At 38.0% G+C, this 20,418-nt stretch overlaps 1 long non-coding RNA gene and 1 pseudogene across 1 annotated transcript; both read left to right on the plus strand.

Annotated features, from left to right (window-relative positions):
• Positions 1–206: 206 nt before the first annotated feature.
• LOC127972993 (uncharacterized) lies at positions 207–1,408 on the plus strand. Its single transcript, XR_008157239.1, has 3 exons — positions 207–296; positions 442–560; positions 1,293–1,408. It is a non-coding gene; the product is annotated as an uncharacterized LOC127972993 (long non-coding RNA).
• A 6,321-nt stretch (positions 1,409–7,729) lies between these two features.
• LOC127973015 (uncharacterized) lies at positions 7,730–19,273 on the plus strand (annotated as a pseudogene).
• Positions 19,274–20,418: the final 1,145 nt, after the last annotated feature.

Raw genomic sequence — 20,418 nt, forward strand, 5'->3', positions numbered from 1 at the left:
TCATTCAATTTACTTTATCCTAACAGTGTGAATTCACATAGATTTGTAAATTTGTTTATTAAATAAAACTATCTAGGGAACCATCAATGTCTATTTTGAAGGTTTTAATCAGACCTGGATGTGTAAACTATAGCATGAGTCAGTGTTCTTGGAATTGATATGTATATTTTTTTAAAAGAGGGCTGGTCAAGACTCAGAATAAATCCTTTTCACTTCCTCTTTCACTCATATCACTCGTTCTTCTGTGGAGACTCACACGGCATCTCTGGACTTACAGATTTGGAACAGTGAACATGGTTAGTCAAATTAAAGACTTAAATTAAAGATTTAGACAGTGTTGTGAGACGTGCAGTTTTTGTGAAGGAGGTAGGAAGAGCTTTTCTGTTCTGATGAACTATGAATTAATTTGTTTCTGTGTGTGTGTGTGTTTTGTGATTTTAGAAGTTCGCAGTACTTCTGAGTGGACTCCTGCTGCTCTTTCTGCTTCCTAACTGGACAGAAAGTGTTGACACTGTGGACATCAGTATTCTCGCCCGTATTATAAACTTCTTTGAGCGGAAGTAAGCCTGTCTTCAGCACCTATTAAAAATTAAGAGTTTAAAGTACACTTTAAAACTTACATTACAAGTTAGGCAGTAGCTATTTGCACTAAATAATAAAATACAATAAAATACATTTTATTTACACTATGTAAAATAGCAGTAGTTTCTGCTATTTATACTACTTATTGCAAATAGTGGCAAAAATCTGCACCTTAGTATTTTAGTACATTATAAAACTGTACATAATAATAATGTAGCCATAACAATGAGTGTAAATTATAATTTTTATAAAAAAAAATTCAATGGATGCCACCGTATTGGGACAATAAAGCCTTCCATACACCTAGTCCTAACAATAACCATAGGTATTTTATTTTAAACTTTTCGATTATTTCCTTTATTTTTATTTAAATAAATGCCTTTCCGAAGTGATATGAGAAGTGAACAGGGAGAAGAACGAGTTCAGCAAAAGACAGATTCAAAGTTAGGTCGATCGCATCAAAAGAACTGCACTACACACTTAACAATCCACACCACTGGAGCTGTCTATGTTATCTAGCCCAACCACAAACCAAACGCCAGTAGGTAAAGTTAGTGTAAATAGACATTCAATAAAAGGGGGGCAATGTAAAAAAAATAGGAATAGAGCAATAAAAAGGAAGCAGAGAAATAAAAAGCCATTGGTCAAACTGTCATAGATTAATGGATGTGTGTCTTTAGCAATACTTGATCTTGTTTACTGTTTTCCAGCTATAAGAGAGTCGATGAAGATGGCCGTCCTCATCAGTATGCTGTAGCCATCAATGTGCCAAAGCGTCAATGTCGACAAAACTTCAAACCTGCACAGAACAACTTCCTGACTCGAGAGAATGCTACAATTGTGAAAAATAATATTAATAATGAAACAAACGGACTTTACCAAGGTGCAGAACTCATCGCTGCAGGACTTAGAAAGATTAAAAATAGTCAATTCTATTTGCACTCAGAGTTTCTCTTGCTGCATCGTCCTGGCAACTCACCCATGACCAATCTTTTGAAAAAACTAAAAAAAAACAGCTGCTCTATTTTCTACACGTTTAATTCTCCCTGTGTTGACTCATGTCTGAATGCGACAAGGAACCACAACATCTTAAATGCCCTCAGGATATGGCAAAAACATGATGGAATTAAAGCTTTTGTCTTTATGAATATCTGGAGGAATGACACTGGAAAAGATCTTCAGAATGAATTTAAGAAGATCGCGGCTCATGTTCCTCTCTACCGCTGTGTGAATGAGACTCAGTGTTACGCTTGTAACGGAGAAGGAAACACTTCCATAGATGCTCACTGTCTGCCTCCACCAGAAAACTAACATTTATGCAGTAAAATTCATTTGAAAAGAAATCTTGATTTCGAGTTGAACAAAAAAAATATTTCTGTCTGCTTTGCAAAATTTGTGTTTCGTTTTTATTTCAAGAACAAGCATTTACTGACTTTGATGATATTCTATATACCAAACCATTTAGCCAGCTGATAACGCTTAGCTGTGAGTGCTTGAGAGTGTTTTGGCAGCGCAGCATTTTTCTTTTCAGTTGAGATGCTTTGCTTGTTGTTATGTGGAATATCCGCGAAAGTGTTACTAGTTATCTCATTTCACAGATTGTTTGTTTCTGTGTTGTTTCTATACAAAATTGTCGATAGATTATAAAGTATTTGCTCTGGCTCTAGTTTAAAATTATTTTGTTCCATTATTATGTTTGTTGCTGTCATCTGTTGACTTTGTGCGAGCAGAGTGTGGCGGTTGTGTGTTATTAGTCCCGCGCCTCCTCAACTGTGATTGGACAGCTGGGTAAAAAGTGACAGTGATGAGCACTGCATTTGACCCAAAGTTGAACATTCTTCAACTCTTGGCGACCGGTAAAAAACCACGAATGCTCTTTGCATCAGCGTGAAAAAGAAACTCAGCTGCGTGTGCAAATATGCCAGTCGCGTGAAAAAATGCTTTTGTGGACACAGGTCCTTATTCATTGTAGAATCAAAAAGAATTTAAATATTAATAATGAGTGAGTGCGAGTACATTCATATAAAGCAAGAGCGTTGAAAATACTTTAGAAAGACAAACCTCTCTCACTCTTCTTTTCAAAACCTTGGAGTAGTCAAAGTTGTTTTGCCTCACTCTCCAACAGCATTCTGGACACTCATCTGAAAGATAGTCAATATAACATTGAAATAAGTATACCAATATACCAGTATAGACAATACCTAACTGTGATGGCAGAATCAATGTGTGGTTGATACATCATATCATTTTAAATAGAGAAAATGTACTTAACACTTTTTTTTTTGGCTTCATCTTGCTGGCTACCCTCTGTTGGACTGGATCTGTATTAAAAATACACAAGATACCAAATTTTATTAAACACTATTTCTGTCAAGGGCACTATCGTCAAATATGATTGACAGTTAGCATATAGTTTTGATTGGTGGTATGGTTCTGTTCTGGACAAGAACTCCCTACGCATACATGCAGCCTAGCATAGAATCATAAAAGCAGCAATAACCCCCCTTAGGGTAAACAAAACAGAACCAACATAAATGTATTGCAGATATCAGTAATTTATTTTAATGTACAATATATTTAAGAGAATTTAAGTCTGATTCAGGGGTAATCAGAATGCTATAATGACTGACGAGAGGTGGAGCTGGGGATGGAGCAGGATAATTCGCTCCTGAGAAACACGACAGCTGCTGATAATACTGAAGGAGCTTATATATGTACTGTATACAGTAATAGGCGTTGTATTCCTATGGGTAGACGTGGATCAGCTGATGCGAGCTTGACTAATGTGACCTGCCAGAACTGACGCTATGCTTAATATATAAATACAGTTATTACTAATTTAGAATGTACAATATCTGTCAAAGGTTTGGCAACGCTTTTCCATTCTCTTGGATGAGTAGGTGGGTTCAAACTTTTGACTGGTAGTGTATTAAAAAACATAGTTCTTTGATAACATACGTATTAACATAGTTCTAATAACACATTACTGACTATTAAAGAAATATCCTCCACTTTGTCTTTTTTAGCCTTCTGGCCCCGGGGTCTCAGTGGATCCTGGAGTGACGGTCTCAGTGGCTGAGTGTTGTGCAGGTAAACCTCACTTGAGATCGGGGAGTGAGGCTTTACCTGCACAGCACTACTCACTGGCCTCCGTTACACACACACACACACACACATATATATATATATATATAACAACAACAACAACAATAATAATAATAATTATTATTATTATTATTATTATTGTTGTTGTTTTATTTTTGGTTAATTCAATGCAGTCCTGTTTCTTTGTAAAAGAAAAAAAAAATGTCACTCTTTAGCGATCGCAGTGGACGTTTGTGTTTCAAAACTGTAGCAATACGTACCGGGTGGTACATATTTGTGGCGCTGCAAAGTGTGCAGAGGTACGTATTTCCCATGAGACCAGGTTGCACAAATACGATAGTCTTCTTTAGGCTATTAATTTATTTTATGTGACAAAGCAGTAGATTAGCTGATGCTAAGGATTAGACATAATACAAGGAATAAATACATTTATTTTATTTGTACAGATTGCAATGTAACTGTAAAAATAATGTAAACATGTAACTTCATAAGCGCTCATCTCGTTAAAGATCAATATAATTTATAAAGGTTTTTAAACGAAGAATCAGAATATCAGATAATTGACATGGTAAGCAAGTTTGTGTATATATTTTAATAAAAAATAAAAAATTAAAACGAATACCGATACATCTGTTAGTGACTACGGTATGTCACGTGACAATCATGATGCGTCGCCATGGAAACAAGGGGTCAATTAAAATATTTGTAATTTACGCGTGAAAGGGTTGATAAAAAAAACATTATATATATATATATATATATATATATATATATTCTAATTAAAAAACATTAGCCCAAGTTTAGTAAACATTTTTTTATTATATAAAAAATAATTCTGCATCTATTTTTAGGTGTGCCAGCTGCCACTGTGGTTGGCACAGGCACACCTTGGCACACCCGTGGCTACGCCACGCACGTATTGATTTTGCTGAGTTAGATGTGTTCCAGAGTCAACATATTTTGTTGACCCTGGAACAACATTTTACTCCAAAAATTTATTCTTGACCGTTTTCCTACACCTAAACCTAACCTTAACCATGAGTAATCCCTAAAATCAGAGGATATGATAGACTAATGACACTGATGTACAAGCACCAAACAGATTTTAAGCATAAACTTCACAAAATCTATAAACTGGTTCTTCAAATCTGATTGGTTAATCACAATGTTGTCCCAGGAACATGTCTCACTTGGTAAAATCAGGTTCTGCGCTACGCCACTGCATGAGGTGTGCGCTTATCTGCTCCGTCTAGCAGACAGAGGCGGGATCTAACAGATGTCAGCGTCACTAACACAACACACATGGATCAAGGAACGGGTCAGGGTTGCCAAGTCAGCAGTTTTACAACGGAACTGGTTTTACACTGTTGCCGCGGTTTTTTTATTTTATTATTATTAATATTTTTAATAGCAATTGGGCTGGTTTTGTTTCGCAACCCTGGCCCGCGCACAAAGCTCTGGTTATATTGTAGGCTACACACCTGCATATGAAGAGTAGTCTGTTAATCCAAACATAGTTTAATGATCAACTATTTTTAATATATACATACATATATATATATATATATAGACCAAACAAAATGCATGATGAATAATATTTAACTTAAATTAATGAGTGTGTGCACTGTTAACATGTAAAAAGCAAAACAACTTATCATGTTTAAGAAAGTGGATTGAAACTCAACTTAATTCATGCTTTATGTGGATTCAGTGGGAATAAATAGCTAATATATATTATATAATTATAAATAAATAACAGCACCACCTATCTTGTAGCCTAAATACTCTGTGTTTCTCATCACACTGTGATATTTTATTAGAAAGATATCAACTGCATAAAGCAGCATTATAGCAGAACTTTCAATTTAATTAGCTATATAGACCAAAATAATTTTTTTGAAACAGGCTGTAAACATTTAATTTCCTGCTGTACATTTGGGCATTTTAACATGGGGAGTCTATGGGATTGACTCCCTTTTGCAGTCAGCCTCAAGCGGCCAGTCGATGAATTGCAGTTTTGGTCACTTCCTTGTCGGCTTCAGGAGAGAGAGTGGGAGGTTGCCGCTTGGGGACTCACCTGATCTGTGGGTAGAGTTAACACTTTGGTTAGGTTAGGTAGGTGGAGAGTGTCTACGTTTCCACACAGACATTACTAACTACTAAAAAATATCCTACCTAATGAATCTTAATATTGATATTCCGTCTGGTGGTGCTGTTTACAGAACTGCTAAGGAGTGTAGCCGTAAATGTAGGAGAACTCTCGGACATCAGCATCCTTATTCTTGATTCACAGAAGACGATTCTGGAATTTACCACATATTAAATATTAAAAAAATTTGAAAGGCCATGGCAGACAATTTCCTTCTGTGGACTTAATTTGTGTTGACCACCCTGCAAGAAATTCCCCAAGGAAAGGGCTGTTTCTTGAAAGCATCTCTGTCTTAATAAAAGTAGTCTCACAAACGGTAGTTTAGACAGCTTGAAATCACTGCTTTTCTCAAGATAACAACAACATTTTAACATAAATTACACAATCTGATGACAATTACTGGCATTAAACAGAAAAGGAATAATCTCTAAAAATGCTGCAAGCAACTCATATACCCCCCCCCCCCAGAAGTTCCACATTTTTTGTAATTTTTTTTGTGAAAAATTAATGAGAAACATTTTATTAAAAACATCAATATCAAACACTGAGACTGACAAAAGTGATAAGAAATGACAGATGTCATATAATTTCAGTTTATTTCAGCAACAGGTTTTTTTCCCCAAAGTATCAGATGAGCTTCACATTCACAAAATAACAACAGATTGAAACATGCTACATAATCAGACGGAAAGCGTGCACTTATTGTCTAAACTGAACACAACAACAGGTAACAAGACAATTTCAGTACACGATAAAAATATTGCGGTTTACAAAGTAAGTGGAAACATTTTGTATGAAGGTGGCAAATTTGGCTGATGTGCCCTCAAAAGTATGTTTGTGTTTTTGAACATTTGACATTTGGGTGGAGGAGGATTGCTCATCTAAAGAGATGTTCAAACCCTGCCAAAGACTTCAGTGAAAGAGAGAGTGATCATGTAGCCTCCCTTGATCTTGTAAAGATGCTGATGACGAGGGCCAGGATATATATATATACTGTATAGCTTCTCCATCACTTCACATGCATCCTCACTCTTGCCTCTGAAGAAGACTCACACATCATCCCTAAACCTCCAAAATGGTAAGTAACTTTCATATGTTTTATATGTTTTTTTATTCGACTTACTATTTTAATTTGATTTGTTAGAAGTAGTCATTAACAGTTGCACTTTATTTTACAGTATGTGTAGTAAAATGTACTTATAGTGTACCTACAGTGTATTTATCTAAGAAAGTTCTGGTAATACAAGGCAGCTACATGGGGTAGGTTCAGGGTTAGTACCTAGTTAATATATAGTTATTGTAATTATTATAATATAAGTACATAGTATGTACATGAGGAACAGGACTGTAAAATAAAGTGCTACCTCATTAACTCTTTATTATTAAGGTTATTTATTGGCATTGATGGTTCCATGTAGATCTTTCTATTCAATGAAAGGCTCTTAAAAGCAAAAAAAAAAAAAAAAAAAAGTTAGGTTAGGAAAGGTTATAAAAATGTTCTTTACACTAAAAAACTTTGTCAAATGTCAAAGGTTATTAATAGTGTGTGTGTGCATGCTTTATCTCTTTAGAAGTGCATTGTGTTTCTGAATGGACTCGTGCCGCTCTTTCTGCTTCATCATTGGACAGAATGTATGGGAGAACCCAAGATGAACCTTACAACTCTTGCCCAAATAATAGACTTCTTTGAGCAAAAGTGAGTAAAGTGCATACATTTAAGGTTTTAAAAATAATATTTTACTATATGATACACAAAGAAGAAGTAAAGAAATAAAATGTCATTAGTAAACTGTGTTAATGCTGGTCATCACAAAACTTTTATTGTATTGCTCTATATTTGACAGCTATAATGACACCAGAGTGGACTCATATGCTGTAGCCATTAATGTACCGATGAATCAATGTCAAGGGAACTTTGATCCTTCAAATGAGCACTTCCTGGCTCTGAACAAGACTGCAACACATGTGAGAGATGCCATTTATATTAAACCAAATCGGTTTTACAAGGGTGAATACTTCATGGCATCAGGACTATGTAATTGCAAAACATCAGGAAATTGCACAAGTAAGTCAGTGTATGTCCTGCTCCAAAATGACTCATCCTTAACCTTTAAAAACTTCTTACAATGTAGAAAAAATGACAGCTGTGTTGTCATCTACACCGTCTACTCTCCCTGTCAAAATATATCAGACATTATACCAAACCTTGAAAACTTGAAAAATCATGCTGGAATTAAAGCTTTTGTCTTCAAAAAAAGTCTTGCTGAAAACTTTACAGAGATTGTGAGTCATGTTCCTCTCTATCACTTTGTGAATAACACTGTTATGCCTATAACAAATTAATGTTAACATGCACAACGGAAGAAAAACATTGTCAAGACTTCACGCTCCTGTCCCCATCAAGTATAATGGTCAAGTTCTCAAACATTTAATCAATTACTGTACTCTAAGTAAATGAAATGCAGCTCACTTTGGTTACTGTATTGTCTAACTTAGCTGAAGCCTGTCCTAGTGTTACAGGATGCAGAAATAAAGAAAAGAGAGAGGGTAAAATATTTAGAAAAGTTCTCAAAAGTCATTGTGCTTATACTGTATTCAGATGGCAGCTGTCTTGTATAATTACTGATATATTATGGCTTATTGCATGATCAAAAATAAACATTTGTTCAGCAATTCTTGTGTTTTGGTTTAATTTCAGAATAATTTATGCACAAATGCAAACACAAACCTTGAAGTGGGTAAATGCATTAAGTGTTAACTTAACAAAGTCTAACTTTGAGTTTTATTTCATTTTCTGTTCATTGTGGATAACTTACTTTTTCCACATATTACATATTCTACAAAGAACACAAAGTGACAACAGAGCAGCAAAGCATGCTGGATTTTCTGTGCTGCAAACTCAAATGAATATGTTAAATCATGCAATAATTTGATATGGCTGAAAATGTAATTGTCTTTATTATTGTATAAAAGTATTTACAGTTAATAATGTCTTATATTTCAGTCTCATGATTGTCATGCAAGAAAGGACATTAACTGAAATGAATTAAATTATATACAAAATGTCAAACAGTTTGTCAAACAGCCTTCTTTTGTTAAAGAGTATTTTTTTATCTATTTACTTATTTTTGCATATAGTTGATCCCAGAATTATCTTGGATCAAGTGGATCCGAAACATCATCTCTGAGGAGCTCAGAATTTCTGCCCATATCATCTGTGTATTAAAGGTCATTAGGAGACAGAGAACTTTTGATGACAAGTAAGTCATTATTTGCACAGTTTACAATAGGCTAAGTAAGTACAATCCTGAAATGTTAATTCTGAATATACAAAAGAGAGGGGAAAAAAGGTAATAACTCTGTGATTTGTCTTCTAGGTTAAAGCCAACATGATAAGACTTATTGGAATTCTGTACCATCAGGGTCCCATATCAACATTGCACAGATGAATTTAGTCTTGATTTGGTCTTTAACACAGACAAAGTATAAAATATATTTACAATTAATATATCTGCAAATACTATTTTAAAATACAGTATGCACACTTTAATTTGTATGCTCATTATTGTATGTATAATTCTGATTTAACCTTAATGCTGCTTACCAACCAAAAGTAAAAAGAAAATATCTTGCAGTGAAATGTGTTCAAGCTCTACTGTACTGTTGTATACTGCCTTGTGTGTTAACCATGGTATTACTTCCAGATGTATTTTTGTAACCAGCATACCTCATGTGAGCAAGGCTTGTGTTAATCAACCGAGAGTTCAGGTTATATGTGACGGTAAGTTCACCTTGCTTTCTGGAATACACCGCATCTAATGTCAAGCAAAGGTTAGCAAAAACAACTTCAGTGAAATGTGTGCTCTTCAGAAAACTGAAGGTAAATAAAGAGCTATAACATTCATCTTTGTGCTTATAGTCTCAAAGTCACATTCAGAGACAGGTTACATAAACTGCTTGACGAGCCTTAAAACTCAGGCAATTAAAAAAATAATCTTTAAGGCCTCACTGAGTCACAGATGAGTTGTGATAAACTAGAAACAAGGAAACTAAAACAAACTAGAAGTGCATGAATATTTTTAGCAGAACATAACTGTGACACACTGGACTAGTGTGACAATATGCATTCACTTAATGTCCAGCTCAACAATTATTCAAAATGTTAATTGCATATAAACAATTGTTTTTATTTTGCCTGTTAATGAATCCAAAATTAATTAAATAAAAAAATTTGCCCATTATGAGTTTCTCTCATATCATGAATTTTCCAGCTAGATGATATCCATCCATAAAAGGTACTCATTTATTTTATTTTATTTGTAATATAGTCATTATTTATTTATTAATCAATTCTATTATATTTTTATATCATACTTTAAATTTTTTTATATATATATATATATAATTCTTTCAGGTCTTTTTAGGTCTTGTTTAATGGCCCCATCATTTGATGAATAGACTATGTACAGTACTGTTTGTTCTAGTTACCACATTTTCCATGTTTACATTTATTCTACAGAATTTCCCGATATGGAAGATAATTCTGCTGGATTTCCCGATATGGAAGATAGGAATGTTGACAGATTCTATCTGGACCTTGTTATCGGATCTTAAACAAATGTGAGAAGCACACACACAAACACCCACAAATCCAATACACTCTAGTAAACACTAAGTGGGTTTGTAAATGATAAACCAGACAGGTATATGTCCCTTTTCCTATCAACCATCAAAATATCAAAAGAGAAAGAAAAGAACTTCAGCTCTGAAAATATAAGCATCTTCTTCATAATTCAAGCGGTCACAATGCTAAGTTTGAGTCAACTTTCTTTTCTGTTCTGTTTTCAACACTCTTGTCTTGTCCCTCATATGATCCCTTCATGAAGGTAACTCAAGTTTTCTGCTGAAATGAATGAAGTTTTCACTTTAGGCTTCACTGAAGTGTCTCATCGTCCTCTGCTTGCTTCATCTGTGTGTTCAAAACATTCAGGGGCAGGAGAACCCTGCTGTCCTTACTAAAATGATCCAATTTTTTGATAAAAAGTAAGTCAGTTTGTACAGATTTTAGTCAAATTAATTAATAATTCAGTTTTAAATTAGTAAAATTCATATAAATGTACATGCAGTTTGAATGTAAAAATGCACAAGGAATGTTTCTTGAGAATTGTTATAACCGTATGCACATTTTCTGTCTTCCAGTGTCCAGCCAAAGACCAAGACAGGAACTAATGCTCAGTATGCAATAGCAATCAGTGTCCTGTACTGACTAAGTCCTAAACGAAGTCTAGTAACGTTACTGGTTGCTAATAAAACGGATTAAGTTTAGACGTGTGCCCTTGCGTCCTCACACGATACAAACGGAGAATTCAGTTTGTTACTATTATCTAGCAGATTTATTTTCCTCCGTATACCATACAGCGGCAATATCTTGACTCATAATACATAACCAAAACAACAAACCGTATTCTTTCCTATCAAGGCAAGACACAAAAGCACAGTCGAAAACTGTTTGCTTCCCAAATCAGCAACACCTGTGTCTGCGTTTCCTCTGGGTTAAATGACATACCTGGCTGACCTAAGATCAGCTGGGCCACAAACACATCCAGCCCACTAGTGGCACAGGAATAAAACTACATACAATACCAAATTAATATGGCTCATACACTCCAGCCCCTAATTGCATCTGCCAGAGCAATTACACCAAATTCAAAAGAGCCATAAAACCCAAAAATATAGCTTATATGAATGGGAACCAATTACTCTTTAGCTTCATTAAGCAAGCATATCTTAGTTATGGGTCGTTCAATTATGTTTGTCCTGGTCTTCAAACGAACCACACGTACCAGACCTCTCTTATCAGGCAAAGTTTCCAAGACTCTTCCTAGCATCCATGACCCACGTGGTGCAGTGGAGTCTGCAACCATGACCAGGTCTCCAGGTACAAAATTCCTCTTCTCCTGGTTCCATTTTTGACGCTCCTGTAAAAGCGGTAAGTACTCGCGGATCCACCTCTTCCAAAAGAGATCAGAGATGTACTGGGTTTGTTTCCACCTTCTTCTTGCGTAAACATCCCTTTTGTCGAACAGTCCTGGTGGGAAAACTGGTTTTCCTTTAAGGAGGAGCAGATGATTTGGCGTCAAGGCTTCAAGATCGTTGGGATCATCTGACAGTCCTGTGATGGGGCGATCGTTGAGCATAGCTTCAGTTTCACAGAGCACGGTATGGAACCCTTCGTCATCCAAGGTTTGCTGACGGAGCACAGAGCACAAGATTTTCCTGATCATCCGTATCATACGCTCCCATGCGCCACCGTGATGTGATCCAGCTGGAGGGTTAAAGCTCCACTTGATTCCCTTCCTAGACAAGGCTCTATCAATTCGGTCATGATTCAAAGAGGCCAAGGCTTCTCGCAGCTCCCTTTCTGCACCCACAAAGTTGGTGCCATTGTCAGATCTCAAATGCGAGACTTGTCCTCTTCGACAGATGAACCGTCGCAAAGCATTGATGCATGAGTCGGTGTCAAGAGAATAGGCCACTTCCAGGTGCACAGCCCTGCTCGCCATGCAAGTGAATACTACTCCATATCTTTTCACGATGCTACGCCCTCTTTTAACATCAACTGGCCCAAAGTAATCTACACCAACATTAGTAAATGGCGGTAAATCAGGAACCACTCTCTCTTCTGGCAAGTCTGCCATTTTTTGCTCACCAGTTTTTCCACCATGGCGCTTACAAATGAGGCATCTTGATATGATCTTCCTTACTGCAGTAGGTCCACTTGTGATCCAGTATTTTCTCCTTGTAGCGGAAAGCAAATGATTTCTACCTGCATGTCCAAGCCGAAAATGGACATGACGAAGGATAAGATCGGAGATATGTTGGTCCTTTGACAAGATGAGGGGGTGTTTAATGTCCTCAGGGATTGCTGCCCTTTTCAGCCGTCCCCCAACTCGTAGAACTCCTCCTTCTAGAACCGGATCCAATTTGAGGATGCTGCTACTTCTTGGCACTTGTGCGTTGCCAGAGGTTAGTGCAGCAAATTCCGTAGGGAATCTCTCTTGCTGGCAAAAAGCGATTATGGAGGTCTCAGCCTCCAAGAGATCTTCCAGAGACACCTTCTGATTCCCAAGCGATCTTGAGAAAGCTTGCATCTCCTTTTGTACATCCAACCTTGCTGCTCCAATAGCACTGGTGTTTGCTTGCTCCAACTCTTTTCTTTTTTCTTTCAATTTGAGCAGAGTTCCTTTCAGCTTAATGAGCCACACAACTGCAACTTTCAATCTTTGCCAATCAGAGAAATGGGTCATCAGTTGAGATGTGGCGTTGGTGTCAACAAGTATCGCATTGACCGTCAGACATCTCTTTACTTCTGGATCATCAGCAGTGATACTTGTATCCCCAGGAAATGTTGGCCACTTTTCTTCTGGTTCCCATAAGAATTCCGGGCCTTCTATCCATCTTTGCTTTACAAGATTTTCTGCCTTCAATCCACGTGAAGCATCGTCAGCAGGGTTCAGGGATGTTGGAACGTATCTCCACTGCTCAATTTCCGAGTTTTCCCTGATGGTGGTTACCCTGTTTGCCACAAAAGTTTGAAATCTTCGGTTCTCATTCTTTATATACTTAAGAACTGATGTGCTATCAGTCCAAAAGCAAGTCTTCTTAAGTGGAAACTGGAGCTCCGATTGAAGCATCTTGTCCACTCGTACTGCAACAACGGCAGCGGTGAGCTCTAAACGGGGAATGGTGACAGTCTTTAGGGGGGCCACTCGGGCTTTACCAAATAAGAAAGTAACATGAACCCTCTCATCCATGTTCTGCAACCTCAGATAAGTAGCCATACCATAGCCGTTCTCGCTCCCATCGGCAAAGTGATGCAATTGGGCACTGATAGTCCTCCCAAATCCTGCAGGCTTCACACATCTGTGGACTTTGAAATATGCCACCTTTTCAAGATCTATCAGCCATTTGTTCCACTTCTGCTGAAAAGCTGGAGGTATTGGATCATCCCAATCACACTTCATCCTGCATAACCCCTGCAACAACAGCTTGGCAGGGAGTACTACGGGTGCGAGGAACCCCAATGGATCATAGACAGAACTGATGATGGATAACATGCCTCGTTTTGTTGCCGGCTTCTCCTTGACTTTCAGCTTGAATTTGAAAGTATCCGTCTCGATACACCACTGCAAACCCAAAGCTCTGTCCAACGGCAGCTTATCCCTGTCCAGATCAAGCTCATACAGGTTCTTGGACTTGAGATCCGCTGGAAGGCTTTGCAGTACTTTTCGACTATTACTAATCCATTGAGTGAGGGTAAACCCTCCTCTGCCGCAAATGGTTATAAGGTTTTTAACCATGGTGACTGCATCTTCTTCAGAGGGTAAACTCTTCAGTAAATCATCCATATAGAAGTTTCGGTTGACCGTTTCAATTACTTCTGTTGGAAAGTTGACCTGATTGTCTTCAGCAGTTTTTCTAAGAGCAAGGCAGGCAACACTGGGTGATGAAACAGCTCCAAATAAATGGACAGTCATGCGATGCTCTACAAGACCTTGCTCCAGGTTACCTTGTGGCCACCATAAAAATCTTAAGTAGTCCCTGTGTTTCTCTGCCACCTTAACCTGGTGGAACATAGCTTTTATATCCGCCATTATGGCCACCTGTTCCTGTCTAAACCTCATAAGAACTCCAACCAATGAGCTGGTGAGGTTTGGTCCTTGCAAGAGCTGACTGTTGAGCGAGATCCCTTTGTACTCTGCTCCACAGTCAAACACCACTCGTAACTTTCCTTTCCGTGGATGGTACACGCCGTGGTGCGGAATATACCACACCTTCCCTGTTGGCGTTTCCAACTGATGCTTCGGCACTTCTTCAGCATAGCCATTGCTAATGACATCAGCAAGAAAGTTGTTGTACTCTTCATGAAAGCCTGCGTCTTTCTGAAGTCTTCTTTTTAGACCACGAACACGTTGCATGGCAACACCAAGGTTGTTTGGCATCGAAACATCTTTCCCTTTGAAAGGCATTTGAAATGTGTAGTGTCCATTTTGAAGTTGAGCAGAGCTTTCCATTATCTTCACAAACTTCTTTTCTTCCCTTGACATTTCTTCCTGTTCTGCAGAAGCTTGCTCATTGAAATCATAGATGTACTGGTTAGTTAACAGTTCTTCGATTCTGTCAATGGCAATTCTGTTGGCACAAACTGAAGGGTGGTCACTTACACAGTCGCTACATCCCCGTAACGGACCATTTATCACCCATCCCAATAGGGTTCTGATCGCGTAGGGTCCTTCCCCTTCACAACTGTTAATCACCTCCCAAGGCTCCATCAACTTGGAGGCGTTTGTGCCAATTAACAGGTCAACATCAGCATTTATATGGGGAATTTTTACATCCTCTAAATAAGGCCATTTTCTCAGCTCCCTTTCACGGATTATGTTTGCTGTGGAGACAGGCATCTCTTTCTGGGTACACACTTTGGGAAGTGGATAGAAGCACTCACCAAAAAATCCAGAAATTTCCAAGCCATCAACAATGGAACTTTCTACTGCGTTATTATGGCCCAAGGTGCGAATATGAATCTTGCATTTGCGTCCTTCCATGTTTAACTTGTCAATGAGCTTCCTGGTGCAGAAAGTTCCTGTACTCCCTGGGTCCAGAAAAGCATAGGTTTCAATAACCTTGTTTCCCTTTAAGCACTTTACCTTAACAGGCAAAATGGGAAGAATTCCATTGCAGTGGCCAACCCCTGTAAGACAACAAGCAGAGGATGCTGTATAGCTGTCAGAAGTATTTGACTGCTCAGTAACTTTCTGCTCACCATCTTTCTGAACCTTTTGAATAAACCTTTCCTTCTCTCCTATGTGCAAAACACTGGGGTGCGTTCGGTTGCACTTGTTGCAAATGATGCGCCTGTCGCAATTCTTACTCAAGTGTCCTGTACACAAACAACTAAAACACAAACCTTTCTCCTTTAGGTAGTCCAGTTTCTCCCTGTGTGTCTTTCTTCCTAGTTTAAAACATTGTTCCAAAACATGATTACCAGCAGCACAATACAGACAGGAAATAGAATCAGTCTTGGTAAAAGATGTCACTTTGTTCTGAGCCTTTTCCTTCTTGTTACTATCTGGTTTGCTGTATCCATCTTCAATTACCACCTGTGTTGCAAAGCTGTTTCTTCCCAGCTGAGGTTTCACCTGTGACTTACTTACTTTTATAGCTCCTTTGATAAAAGGTGAAGTGTCCTGTATGTCACCAAAGACGGGATCTGAAGTGATTCTGACCTGGCGCTCAATGTACTCCACAATGTCTGAAAACCGTGCTCTTCGACCAGTTTTCTCGAGTATCTCACATGCCTTTGCTCTCCACTTGTCTCTGAGTTTATACGGAAGCTTCTGACTCAGACTCTTAATGTTTGCTGGCATGTTAAGCTCTTCCAAGTACTGAAGATCATCCATAGCATTGGAACACTCACGCAGGAAAAGTCCATAAGCTTTGAGCGCTTTGGGGTCCTCAGCTTTGATACTTGGCCATCCTATGACCTTCTCCATGTAGGCCTCGGTTATCTTAAACTCATTTCCAAAGTGCTCCTTTAGCAATTTTTTAGCAACAGCAAATCCTTTATCTGCAGTCATATGAAGGCAGCTGCGCACAATATCCCTTGGTTGTCCCCTAGTAAATTGCTCAAGATAGTATAAACAGTCTCCTTTACAGCTGGTGTTTGCTTCCACGCAATGTTCAAATGCTTTTATAAATGTGTTGAACCTTAGAGGATCTCCATCATAAATTGGAATTTCTCGGCTCGGCAGCAAATGTAACGTTTGCATTTTAACAAGGAGAGCTGTTATGTCATTCTGTTGTTGCAGCAAATTGAGGAGACCTGCTGTCTGATATTGGTCTTGCAGGGGTTGAAATACTTGTTGGTCTAGAGTGGGCTGAAAGCTTTGACTGAAAGCTGTCTTTGATTGTAACCGAGAAGGTTGAGAGCCTTGAATGACAGTTGGCTTTTGCAAGATAATTGGCGTGGCTGATGGTGAAGCATTGCTTTGTAGTGGTAGAGATACATGTTGCTGTGATTGCAGAGGAACAAATATTGAGGCCTGTGGATTTAGAGAGGTGGGCAGGAGCTCAGATCTAGCCCCCTCTCCAATATAGGAAGCCATTCCAGCAGATCGCCTTGAATGGACGCTGCTACCACCCTGTAGCACTTCTAGCTTAGCAGAAGTGGCAGCTATCTCAATGTCCAGCTCAAGCTGCTCCTTTTTTCTCCTCAAGATGAGCTCCTGCTCCTCCAATGCATGCTTATCCTTTAAGGCAGCAGCTCGAGCCAAGAGTGCGGCCTGTTCCGCCTTTGCCATGCGTCTGGCTGAAGAAGTGGAAGATCTGCTACTGGAGGATCTGCTACTTGAGCCATGGTGCCTTGACTGCACATTTGAAATGCTGTCTTGAGGTTGAATCTGATCATCCTCTTCTTCATTCCTTCCACCAGCAGCACTCCTTCCATTGCTGCCATCAACCTCATTTCCATTTACAACATTGGCATCAACAGTTTGAATTTCAATTTGACCCAGCAAATCATCATGATCATCATCCACTTTAGTAATTGAACAAGCTTTAGTGTCATACAACCATTGTTTTGTACCCACAAAAAAATCATTAAAATTCAACATTTTAGCTTGGTACCATATTTCATGTTTGTTTGCTTCCTCAGTAGGCAATAAACCCAATAAAGATGTATGTACATGATTTATCTCGTCACACAACTTATTGAACATGTTAAATTCATTTTCAACCTCACTTACATGCTCTTTATCTTCCATCAGTTTAGCAATAGATGTTTTTGCGTTCGACAGTTTACTAAATTTAGACTTTCTTTCCTTTTCTAAAGCGCTTATTTTTTCCAACAAAGCTTTGGGTGTTAATTTAACCACACGTTTTTCAGTTACAGATTTTACCCCTACATCCACACAAAGTTCAGTCTCAAGTCCAAGTTGACCTTTTTCCTTTTCGGCCATAATGACCACGCAAAAGTTGGCTTATTATTCAATAAGCCCGCAAATAGTTTTGTGTTGCACAACAACTCGTCTAGATGCGCAGTTATTTTTAGATGGTTGCGAGCTTGCTACCAATGCATTGGTTTATACGCGAATGTGTGCACACAAATTACCATGGCCATTCATAATATCAGCGCTGATCACCACATACCCCAATAGAGCGTTGGCCGGCTTTATGAATGATGTCCCGTTGTGATGATGCTGGTATTCCGGTGACCCTTTTCTCCTCCGGTACAGCTCCTTTCAGCAATCGGCAACTCCAAACATTTGCCCACCTCACATCCGTGATTTCCAAACGAACACCGTTAATCCACAATATAACAGGTTCTCACGAGTAACGATTATCCAAGCTGAAGCAGTTTTCGACCTATTGTACTGACTAAGTCCTAAACGAAGTCTAGTAACGTTACTGGTTGCTAATAAAACGGATTAAGTTTAGACGTGTGCCCTTGCGTCCTCACACGATACAAACGGAGAATTCAGTTTGTTACTATTATCTAGCAGATTTATTTTCCTCCGTATACCATACAGCGGCAATATCTTGACTCATAATACATAACCAAAACAACAAACCGTATTCTTTCCTATCAAGGCAAGACACAAAAGCACAGTCGAAAACTGTTTGCTTCCCAAATCAGCAACACCTGTGTCTGCGTTTCCTCTGGGTTAAATGACATACCTGGCTGACCTAAGATCAGCTGGGCCACAAACACATCCAGCCCACTAGTGGCACAGGAATAAAACTACATACAATACCAAATGAATATGGCTCATACAGTCCCATGATATCTGTGTACAAACGAACAATCTCAAATTGAGAATGTGTTCAGCAGGGAAGAGGCAGAATATGTCAAAGATATTATCACTGAAGGAAAAACGTATGTGCTCTGCTCAGCGTCACGTAATGTGATTGCTGCGGGGCCAAATGTAGTAACAGGTGAAGATTCTGAGCACATTCTGCTCTTTCCTCCAGTGATTCCCCCATGAACACACTTCTGAAGAATACAGATCCAAACGTGTGGCTTTCTATTCTTCCAACTCACCTTGTGTGGAAACGTGCGTTAAGAGCGCTGATAATATTTTTCCTGGCCTTGGAAACTGAACAAATGTTCGAAAAGAGGGAATGAATGTTTTCGTCTTTGGAAATGTCAGGAAGTAAGTCGGGAAGGAAACTGGCAACGATTTCCTAATTATTAATGTGTTATTGCCTCTTTATCGGTGCACGAGCACAAATGTGATGGAATGTCAGAATTGTTTGAAAGACGATGCTGTGAATCCGTTTTGTCTTTCTGGAACGAAATCCACATTTTTGTATTTCCAAGAACTGCTTTTGTCAATAACTGAGTTGTTTCTTTCATACGCTCTTTTTTGCGCAGCATAAACTGGGCTATGAAATCATTGAATTGTATTAAACAAACACACACTTGTTTGAACTATTATTTTTGAACACCTGTTCTTTGAATAATAATAAAATAACAATGCACGTGTCCTTTGCCGACTGCCATAATTACAGATTTGTGTGCAGACCAGGGGTGGATCTAGAAAAATATTGATGGGGTGGCGAGAAGGGGGCAGGAATTTTTGAGGGGTGGCAACATATGGCAGACGTATATATACTGAATTTAGTCACAGTTATCACAGTTTGATGATAAATATATGTGCACACTTCAAAAGGCACAGGCTATCATTTACAAACTTAATCTCATGCAATCAATGTGTTGCATTTGAAACAGTTCATATAAGGAATAAGTGACCATACCCCATAAGCACCACTAATGCATGCAGTATGCATCGACGTAATTAAGAGCATTATAAAAGGTTCAGTGTTATCAATATGTCAATTTATTATAAGAAACACAAGATTTTAACAGCCAATGACATTTACAGCTGGGGAGACTCAACTGATTTTCTACAATTTAGTGTTAATCATCATCTAACTCAACCAGTTAAGAGCTACATTTAGCCTTAGATGATATATGAATATGGTCCCTGAAGCATAGGTTTTATTAGCTGACAATAGTAATAAATAAATAAGCATTATAGGCACAAATACAAATGTACTTTTAGAAATTGTTTTTGAAAAATATGGTGTTATTGTTTTTAAGTTTAAATTCAAACATCTAGGAAAACTTCTGTGATGTTCTTTTAAAATAACGTTTTAGTAGATCTTTAAGTATAATTTACTAAGCAATTTCTTACATAATTTCTTTGAGTTAGACCAAACGTTTATTTTGGTGGGTTGTAACCAGAGTTTCTGTGTTTTTTAATTAACTATTTTTATTAGCTAATAGGTCTACTTGAAGTATAGAATATTCTACTGTGCAATAGTACTATAGTTCTGTTTGAATTTCTTCAAGTTATAACGAAATTTTATTTTGACAGGTTGTCATAAAAACATTGCCGTTTCTGTCAGTCTGTGTATACGATACGAATGAATGACGATAGTTTTATCAAATGAAAAAAATATTACAGTATATTAATACATTGTAAATTATTATTTGAAGTAACAAAACCATGGTTAATTTG

This window comes from Carassius gibelio, chromosome B15 (assembly GCF_023724105.1).
Source record: "Carassius gibelio isolate Cgi1373 ecotype wild population from Czech Republic chromosome B15, carGib1.2-hapl.c, whole genome shotgun sequence".
Lineage (NCBI taxonomy): Eukaryota > Metazoa > Chordata > Actinopteri > Cypriniformes > Cyprinidae > Carassius > Carassius gibelio.